A 9,930-nucleotide genomic window follows, 5' to 3' on the forward strand; every position below is an offset into this window, starting at 1 on the left:
ATCAACATCTGGATTGTTAGTATTCATTCAGCTAGCTTTGTCTGTCTATTTACTCCAGCAGAGTACTTTCACAGTCAGCATCTCGGCTCCAAGCACTGGAGCTGATTCGGTGCAGAACCTGCTTGAAAATGTAAGATGCACACCTATTCATATTATGCGTAGTTTTTGGTTCTCTCTAAGGGCCTATTCGGTTTTCTTGTGGCATGTGCTCATGCTGCAGTGTTTACTATGTTATAGACGAGCACTTCGATGATGTGCACCTATGCTGCCATGCCTTTGCCTGAATATGCTTCGTCTCAAACTTGTCCATTACAGCAGGTGAGCTACCTGAATTTTTGCTTGTTTGAATCATTTTGCAGTTTCATGTTCTAATAGGCATACTGTGCATTTCAGCCGGGCAATTCGCTGCTTCCCAATTCTGATTCTGCCTCCATGCCCGAGGCCACTTCACTTTAGCAGTGCCCATCTGGAAAATCAAGCAATTCCGCGCTGCGGCACGCTTAATGAGGGGCAGCGCGTCCTCGCCCGACAGTTTCTGAAAAAGCCAAACTTCACAAATGCTACTTCCTATGCAGTGCCGAAGTCCTCTGCTGCAGTGCCTCTTATAATGGATGCTTTGCCAGAGCAGTCCTTATTTGAAGAGGTAAGCTGCTGTGGCTTATTAGATATTGCAAAACGTTGTTTTTGTCTGCCTTTGTGGTATTCAGTTCATGCTTTTTACATTCAGCAGGGGACTCCAGATGCATCTGAAGCCTTACTTCCTCCCACAGCCTTTTTTCGGTTCCACAGTGGCCACATCATGTAAGCCTTCTACATGATTTCCTCTAGTATCAGTTGTTTGATTGTGGCATTTACTGACAAGCCTACGTTACACATTTCAGGTTGATTCAAGCCCAACGACCTCTCCTGCTGATTCTGTGCTCATGGCTGCATCAGATCAAGACTGCCCATCTCACCAGGTAAACTATGCAGCCCTGCTGTCTGTAGTGTTCTTGTCTCTGTACAAATTATTCAAGCTGTCGTATCTGCTTCATCCAGTGAGTCACCGGGCGCTTGTTCTAAAATTCAAGAAGCCAGTTCCAAAGCAAGCACATCCACTACATCCCATGAGCCTTCATTGATCCTACCACTACGGATCTCACCTAGAAAGGTAGGCCACTGTAGCTTGCATTCACATTTAAATTTATATCACTCTTTCTGTCACTAATTTATGTTGTCGCTTGAGTATGATCACTGTAAATGAGCTGTAAAAATGTTTAGGAAGTGCAGTGTGCATGTTAGCCTTGTGCTCTTAAGCAGTATGTTATGCTACCCTCTACAGTGGATGACCAACCACAGCAAGCAAACCACTTCTCGTGGTGTAGTATATAGCCCATGCTGGGAATGGAGTGCACCATGCATAGATAATGAGGGAACTGTAATCAAAGGTACAGGCAGGGTGGCAATGATTTGACTGGCCACGCACCTAAAATTCTAGAAGGAATGCCTGAATGAACATGAAATTGACTGGGTTGGCATCACTATAATTGGTTTGAAAATGTTATAAATAGACGAAGGAATAAGTAATCTTCTCAGTCCTTATACCGGTGCTTTGCCCATTCTGAGGCATTTTCAAACCACACGCCATTAAAACAATCGCTAATGAGACAATTTTTTAGATGGTAGTTGTATAAGAGTTTGTTTGAGCCTTGTGCATGCATATAATAAAGACTGTGTTTTCTGCTTTAATACTGATGTACTCATAACACTTATTTGGATTTTGATGCTTCAGAAAATGGCAGACCTGCAGCGGCAGGTAAAGCGCCTGCAGAAAAAGAATAAAGGCCTTGTGCAAGAAAACGCGACTCAAAAAGGGCATCGAAAGGGTCTTCACTCAGGATCAACTACGAGCACTAGGCAGAGAGAACAACACTGGCTACCCGTGGTCTGCCGAAACAGTCAAGAAGGCTCCGAGACTGCACTTCACGTGTGGCTCTACAGGCTACAACCTCCTCATTTCTGAAGGTCAGCCTCTGCCAGCCGAACGTACTTTACGGGAACATATGCAAGGCATTAAATTTGAACCCGGGATCCTCCATGAAGTGTTTGAGATGATGAAGTGCAAGGTAGCAGCATTTAAGCATATAATGAAATGCAACTGCATGGCAAGCTCGAGTACGACCCAAGCTCACAAAGTGTGTGTGGCTTTACCACTCTAGGACAAAAAGCAGTTGATCCTGTTTTAGCCACCCACTGCTTAGCGTTCATGGTAGGAGGTGTTTCTACACGATGGAAGCAAGTGGTGGGCTACCATTTCACTGGATCATCTTTCAAAGGCAGTGAATGCGCAGCTGTTGTGCGTGAGATCATAAGGAAGTGTAGTTCTATTGGATTGGATGTTGTGGCCATTACTAGTGACATGGGTGCAGGGAACCGAGCTTTATGGAGAGTGCTTGGTGTGTCGGCAGAAAGGAATGGCGTGGTGTCATACTCGACACCACACCCAGATCAGCCGTCAAAGAACATTTGTGTGCTAGCAGATGTTCCGCACATACTAAAGAACATCAGGAATCACCTCTGTAGACTACTGACCATAACACTGCCAGACAACATTGTTGAGGAATTTAAGTTACCAACTTATGTTGTTCACATGTGGCCTGTGATATAATTAGTAAAACGCAGAAACCCTACCAACTGGCACCACATCTAAGTGAGTTACATATTTCTCCAGGCCATTTTGACAAAATGAAGGTAGCCCCGGCAGCAGATTTGATGAGCCACAAGACTGCATGTGCAATTGAGCAGCTTGTTGATAATGGCTTGCTAAGCCCCAAAGCCCGAACCACAGCCTGGTTTTTTAAACAAGTAAATAAATGGTTTGACTTGATTAAATATGAGATGGCCATAAACTTTATGCAGTTCTTCAAAAACCTCTCTCAGGACATTAAAATAGGTGACGGTTCATGGAAACCTGTGCAAACTGGTGTGCTGCTTAGCACCACTAGCATTTTGTCGCTCCAGAAAGACCTCATTAAACAGGGCTACAAATTTGTCCTCACAGCTCGTTTCACACAAGACAGCCTCGAGAACCAATTCCTACACCCTATCAGTGCAAGCTGGCCCTTCGTGTTATCAGTGTTTCACAGTATTTGAAGCCTGTAAAAAAAGGAAGCTACGACATTGATGACGGGGCTTTTTTTTGGCTGATTATAAGTCCAAGTTTTCAGACAGCGTCACAAAAGTCATTGAAGGTGTAGATGAGGTTGACGACATTTTACCCGAGATGAGCAGCACAGAAGAGAGTGCGTTCGTGTACATGGCAGGGTACCTTGTTTCATAAGTCTTATGCAACCCAAGTCAGAGCCTTGTGTCCCTGTTACAGATGTGCGTGTTGTATTATGTGAGCATTAAGGCTCACATAATACAACGTTTCATTGTCTTTCGTATCCGTATCCATTTAAAAGATCTCAGTAAGAAAGAACGTGAAAAGCAAAAGGCAGCTTTGGCAGCCAGGAAATTCGCAAGTGCATCAACAGCTCGTAAGGAAGCACAAGAGGGCCCTTCTGGCTGCGTCCTTCAGGCATGAAGTGTTATGGCAGGCAAAAAACAGCAGCTGACGGCTTCCCTTGCTCGCTCTGCACTCTGTGTATTTACATATTCGTTCATCTGAATCATGAATCACCAAATTATTCTTTGTTTTATCACGCTGCGCATCACTTTTTATATTTCAGTCATTTTTATGATGCTGTGTTCTTGTATTTGTTTACATTATTCGTCAGCTATGATTTTAGTGATTGCGTTTACTTCTTTGTGGTAGTAGAGCACTGTTTTGTCATACCCTTTTTTGATCATTAGTAATACTTTTTCTTTTTACGCTTGCAATTTGCAAGCAAACTTAAGTTGGATAAAATTGGTGTGAGGCGTTATTTTGCAAATTCAATGTAAAAAGGATTGATGTGAATGACAAGCAAAGCTACTAACTGAACACGGTGCTGCCTGAAATGCTCACAATAAAGAGAATACACATACTGTTAGCATTTTTTCAGTTAATGCACACGCTTCTTAGCTGTCAACTTTGTGTGAAGTTTTGTTGCTTCTGCTCATTTTTTTATGGGTTGCTTTTTCTAGAAGTCACATAGGTCCTTATCAGGCCCTGCATACATAACTCGCATGTGTGCTTTGCAGAACTGTCAAACACACCACTTCAGCAGCCAGTGTTTCAGCTTTTCAAGAACTGTAAGACAACAAGGGCACTTTCAGTAGCCTTACAAACTGGCTTGTCTAAATCGCCGTCTCTTTACCACTGCCAAATTAATTGATGATGGTTGTGAATTTTTGACGCAAGGGCACCTGGGGATAAAGAGCGCTATGGCACAAAATGTTTTCGTCTTCTCAAAATGGGGTCAAAGAACCATTTCCCAAGCATTTCACAATGACAAAACCAAGCACCAGGCGAGGGTAAAGCTTGTCCCCTTTGTATCATCAGTTGGTACCAGGTGGCGGCACTGCTGGGAATCGAACCCTGCACCTTCTGCATGGGGGGCGGATGCTCATACCACTAGGCCATAGCTGTGATAGCCAAAATTCTCAACTTTCTTGTACTTTACCATGGCAATAATGTGTAATTATTTTTGAAACACGGATTTGGCCAGGCATGTATAGTAACGCAGATTGAGGATAAAACTCATAGAGGAAGAAATATTGAGCTTGCAGCTGCAGATAAAGTCAGAGGGGAATTCCTGAATTTCAGAAATAAACTTGAATGCTGATAAGCCAAAGTCAGGTCTCATCAGAATATACATCAACCTCCTTACCTTGTGTTGTGACAGTCATGTTTCTGATATCTGTGTTACATCCCGGCTTGTACAGTCTTTATCGTGTGTCTTTCTTTGTAACAATAGTGTATACAAAACTTTGTATTGAATGTCTTGTAAACATATGTGGAAATGAATTGCATGGGTGTTCTTTTCGTCTTTTTTTCATATTGTCCTTTCATTACCCATGGTTCCATTGAAATGTATAACGTTACGTTGCCTCTGTTTTTTATTTTGCTGTATAATTAGATGACCACATGCATACTTTACTCATTACCCACCCCCCCCCCCCTTTATGTAATTCCCAGCGCCCTTAAGGGACAGTGAATGATGATGTTTCTCCTTTTTATTGTTTGACCCTTTGTATTTCAGTGTAATTATGTGTCATGGGTTTTTGTTTCTGAATTTTTTTAAATAGCTCTTACCCCTCCAGATGATGTTTCAGCATATGCAGCAATAAAATATTTCTATGTGACTTTCATTACTGCAGTATACTCTAGTTCAGCACTTATAATATTTTGATAGGAGGTGATGCTTTGGAAACTTGTGTGCATAGGTATTTAAATGAAAACAAATGTCTCCAAGCTCATTCTAACTTGCCGAAAAGCTGAACTTTATAACTACAAGCCTGTCCAGAGTGCATCACAGTGTTTAATGATCGCATCTGTACAAACAACCTCCGCACAAGTGCTGTACTTTACGCCTTGCAATTGGCCCCCTCCTTTTGGCTTGTTGTTGAGAAGGCCTTCACCACCACGCACCACGCAATCTAACATACCTGTTGAGAACAAATTGCAAATTATTTTTTTTTTACCCGGCCATAAACGAGTATAACCAAGTGGCTCTCAATGATACGAGGCAAAATTACGATGCCTTACTGATAGATCAGTTTTTTTTTGGTCATTTGTACTTTTTGACGACCTCTTTTGCCTGGGCCAATCAGTGAGCCTATTTAAATAATGAACCAAGTGCATACCCCGCAGTTTTGTTCACGCAGACCATTCGAGTAATAAATGCCCTATCACTGCATACTAGCAAAACTTGGGGGGGGGGGGGGGGGTCAGAGGGCTCACTGAAGTAAATCAGTTATATTTTTGTCAGTAAGCAACGCCATTTCACTTTTTCAGTGGCCAGCACTGAAAGCTTAATATAAGCCCAAAAACACTCGCTGCCGTATTTCGCGACGCTGTCAAGCTAGAAACGAGAGGGGAGTTAAGCTGAACGAATAAATAGTTCCATCAAAACATTTTAACACCAAAATTATATAAGCGTCCGACATAACGAAATGCCGCACGTACGACACCTAAGCGCCTAAAAAACAATGTTCATTTGGTTTATGCGGTTAAAATGAAATAAACTCTCGCAGCACACAAAGCTGTCACACAACTGCAGATCTGCCGCGAACCAGAACCGCAACACAGAGCGTATTGGCGCACGCCCATGCAATCCTGCTTTTGAATCATGTTAAACTCGGCTTCTGTAAGGTTACCTTTCTGTGAACATTCAAATATGCACGTTATTTGCGGTCAGTTTCTTCGATAAAAGTTCGCCAGAGGCGCAGCGCTAGCACGCCCGCCAAGGAGAGCTTCGGGCGCCTCGGCACAAAATGGCGGACCGCGCCGCCGCTAAATTTGGATGGCTGTTGGCCCCGCCCCTCCGCCAAACTCTCCCGAAGGGAATATACGGCTCTGGGAAAGTCCTTCCAGAGCAGCTTCAACCTTGAATCATGTAGCACGCGGAGATTCAAGTCATCTTTTGATGTGGGCTGCACTTTTTCGCCTCATTAAGGTGGACGCACTATGACTTGAAAGTGGCTCCGCCACTGCAGCACACCACCATTGCACAAACTCAGCCGTCATCACACCACACACAAGCAACTTGGAGAGCATTAGTTACATGGTTCACAAAGAGTTGCATCAGTTGCAAACTGGCCACTTTCTTGAACGGCTTTAAATGAATTATAAAAGAAAAAAAACTCATATAATGGAATGTGAAAGGTTGTACAACTCTGTACTATAATGTGCGAGACCCTACAGCATAAATAACCTTGCCTAAAGCTCGCCCCCTGCATTTACAATCTGAAGACGAGGTTTGGTTTGGTTTATTGGGGCTTAACGTCCCGAAGCAACTCAGGCTATGAGGGACGCCGTAGTGAAGGGCTCCGGAAATATCGACCACCTGGGGTTCTTTAACGTGCACTGACATCGCACAGCACACGGGCCTCTAGAATTTCGCCTTCATCGAAATTCGGAAAGGCGTTTTTAATGGCCCCATGTGCAAATTTAATGTCGCTCAAATTGACTGCTAACACCACACCAAGTCAACCGCAAAACCAAGCACAGCACAAGTGGTAGAAGCGGTTTATTCAAGCTAAAAACAAAATCAAAATTGAAGGAAACGTAGGTGCTGGCTGGCCAGCGCCGATTTCAAAGGGGCACTCAGTATCGACAGACTACGGCATTCTGACGATAAAGATAGCAACATCAAAAAATTAAACACAGGTGTCTCCATCGCCAGTCTTTTTTCGACAGGCCAATGAAAATGTAATGAATTGTATATCTTACAAAGCCAATCAAAATCTATTTTACATAATAACTATTCTGGTGAGATATATCTATTATGCATTGAATGAATATACAAAGCCAATCAATCATAATGTATTTTACGTAATAACATTTCTGGTGACATATCTATGCATTCAGTGAATTGTTGTTGCAACATGCAAAATGAGTAAATTACTGTAAACCTTTTTTCGACAGGAGATGAACATCTTCGCTATATTGTAGGAGAGGCTCTGCTTTCCATACAGTGTCTTTAATGTTGATACAAAGCCAATCAATCTATGCATTGAGTGAATTGTTATTGCAACATGCAAAGTGAGTAAATTACTGTAAACCTTTTTTCGACAGATGAACATCTTCGCTATATTGTAGGAGAGGCGCTGCTGAATTGTTATTGCAGCATGCAAAATGAGTAAATTACTGTAAACCTTTTTTCGACAGATGAACATCTTCGCTACATTGTAGGAGAGGCGCTGCTGAATTGTTATTGCAACATGCAAAATGAGTAAATTACTGTAAACCTTTTTTCGACAGGAGATGAACATCTTCGCTATATTGTAGGAAGAGGCTCTGCTTTCCATACCGTGTCTTTAATGTTGATACAAAGCCAATCAATCTATGCATTGAGTGAATTGTTATTGCAACATGGAAAGTGAGTAAATTTGTGTAAACTTTTTTTCGACAGATGAACATCTTCGCTATATTGTAGGAGAGGCGCTGCTGAATTGTTATTGCAGCATGCAAAATGAGTAAATTACTGTAAACCTTTTTTCGACAGATGAACATTTTCGTTATATTGTAGGAGAGGCGCTGCTGAATTGTTATTGCAACATGCAAAATGAGTAAATTAATGTAAACCTTTCTTCGACAGGAGATGAACATCTTCGCTATATTGTAGGAGAGGCTCTGCTTTCCATACAGTGTCTTTAATGTTGATACAAAGCCAATCTATGCATACATTGAGTGAATTGTTATTGCAACATGCAAAGTGAGTAAATTTGTGTAAACCTTTTATCGACAGATGAACATCTTCGCTATATTGTAGGAGAGGCGCTGCTGAATTGTTATTGCAGCATGCAAAATGAGTAAATTACTGTAAACCTTTTTTCGACAGGTGAACATCTTCGCTATATTGTAGGAGAGGCGCTGCTGAATTGTTATTGCAGCATGCAAAATGAGTAAATTACTGTAAACCTTTGTAAACCTTTTTTCGACAGGAGATGAACATGTTCGCTATATTGTAGGAGAGGCTCTGCTTTCCATACAGTGTCTTCAATGTTTATACAAAGCGAATAAAAATGTATTTGACGTAATAACAACTCTGGCGACATGTCTATGCATTGAGTGAATTGTTATTGCAACATGCAAAATGAGTAAATTAATGTAAACCTTTTTTCGACAGTAGATGAACATCTTCGCTATATTGTAGGAGAGGCTCTGCTTTCCATACAGTGTCTTCAATGTTTTTACAAAGCCAATAAAAATGTATTTGACGTAATAACAACTCTGGCGACATACCTATGCATTTAGTGAATTGTTATTGCAACATGCAAAATGAGTAAATTACTGTAAACCTTTTTTCGACAGGAGATGAACATCTTCGCTATATTGTAGGAGAGGCTCTTCTTTCCATACAGTGTCTCTAATGTTGATACAAAGCCAATCAATCATAATGTATTTTTTGCGTAATAACACTTCTGAGCGACATATCTATGCATTGAGTGAATTGTTATTGCAACATGCAAAATGAGTAAATTAATGTAAACCTTTTTTCGACAGGAGATGAACATCTTCGCTATATTGTAGGAGAGGCTCTTCTTTCCATACAGTGTCTCTAATGTTGATACAAAGCCAATCAATCATAATGTATTTTTTGCGTAATAACACTTCTGGGCGACATATCTATGCATTGAGTGAATTGTTATTGCAACATGCAAAATGAGTAAATTAATGTAAACCTTTTTTCGACAGGAGATGAACATCTTCGCTATATTGTAGGAGAGGCTCTTCTTTCCATACAGTGTCTCTAATGTTGATACAAAGCCAATCAATCATAATGTATTTTTTGCGTAATAACACTTCTGAGCGACATATCTATGCATTGAGTGAATTGTTATTGCAACATGCAAAATGAGTAAATTACTGTAAACCTTTTTTCGACAGTAGATGAACATCTTCGCTATATTGTAGGAGAGGCTCTTCTTTCCATACAGTGTCTCTAATGTTGATACAAAGCCAATCAATCATAATGTATTTTTTACGTAATAACACTTCTGGGCGACATATCTATGCATTGAGTGAATTGTTATTGCAACATGCAAAATGAGTAAATTAATGTAAACCTTTTTTCGACAGGAGATGAACAACTTCGCTATATTGTAGGAGAGGCTCTGCTTTCCATACAGTGTCTTCAATTTTTGTACAAAGCCAATAAAAATGTATTTGACGTAATAACACTTCTGAGCGACATACCTATGCATTGAGTGAATTGTTATTGCAACATGCAAAATGAGTAAATTACTGTAAACCTTTTTTCGACAGGAGATGAGCATCTTCGCTATATTGTAGGAGAGGCT

The 9,930-nt window shown here is 41.1% G+C and overlaps 1 long non-coding RNA gene across 1 annotated transcript; it reads left to right on the forward strand.

Annotated features, from left to right (window-relative positions):
* Positions 1-774: 774 nt before the first annotated feature.
* LOC149367125 (uncharacterized) lies at positions 775-2,092 on the forward strand. The gene is made up of 3 exons (XR_016286974.1): positions 775-801; positions 1,039-1,150; positions 1,772-2,092. It is a non-coding gene; the product is annotated as an uncharacterized LOC149367125 (long non-coding RNA).
* Positions 2,093-9,930: the final 7,838 nt, after the last annotated feature.

This window comes from Amblyomma mixtum, chromosome 1, assembly GCF_055824585.1.
Source record: "Amblyomma mixtum isolate Tamu chromosome 1, ASM5582458v1, whole genome shotgun sequence".
Taxonomy (NCBI): domain Eukaryota; kingdom Metazoa; phylum Arthropoda; class Arachnida; order Ixodida; family Ixodidae; genus Amblyomma; species Amblyomma mixtum.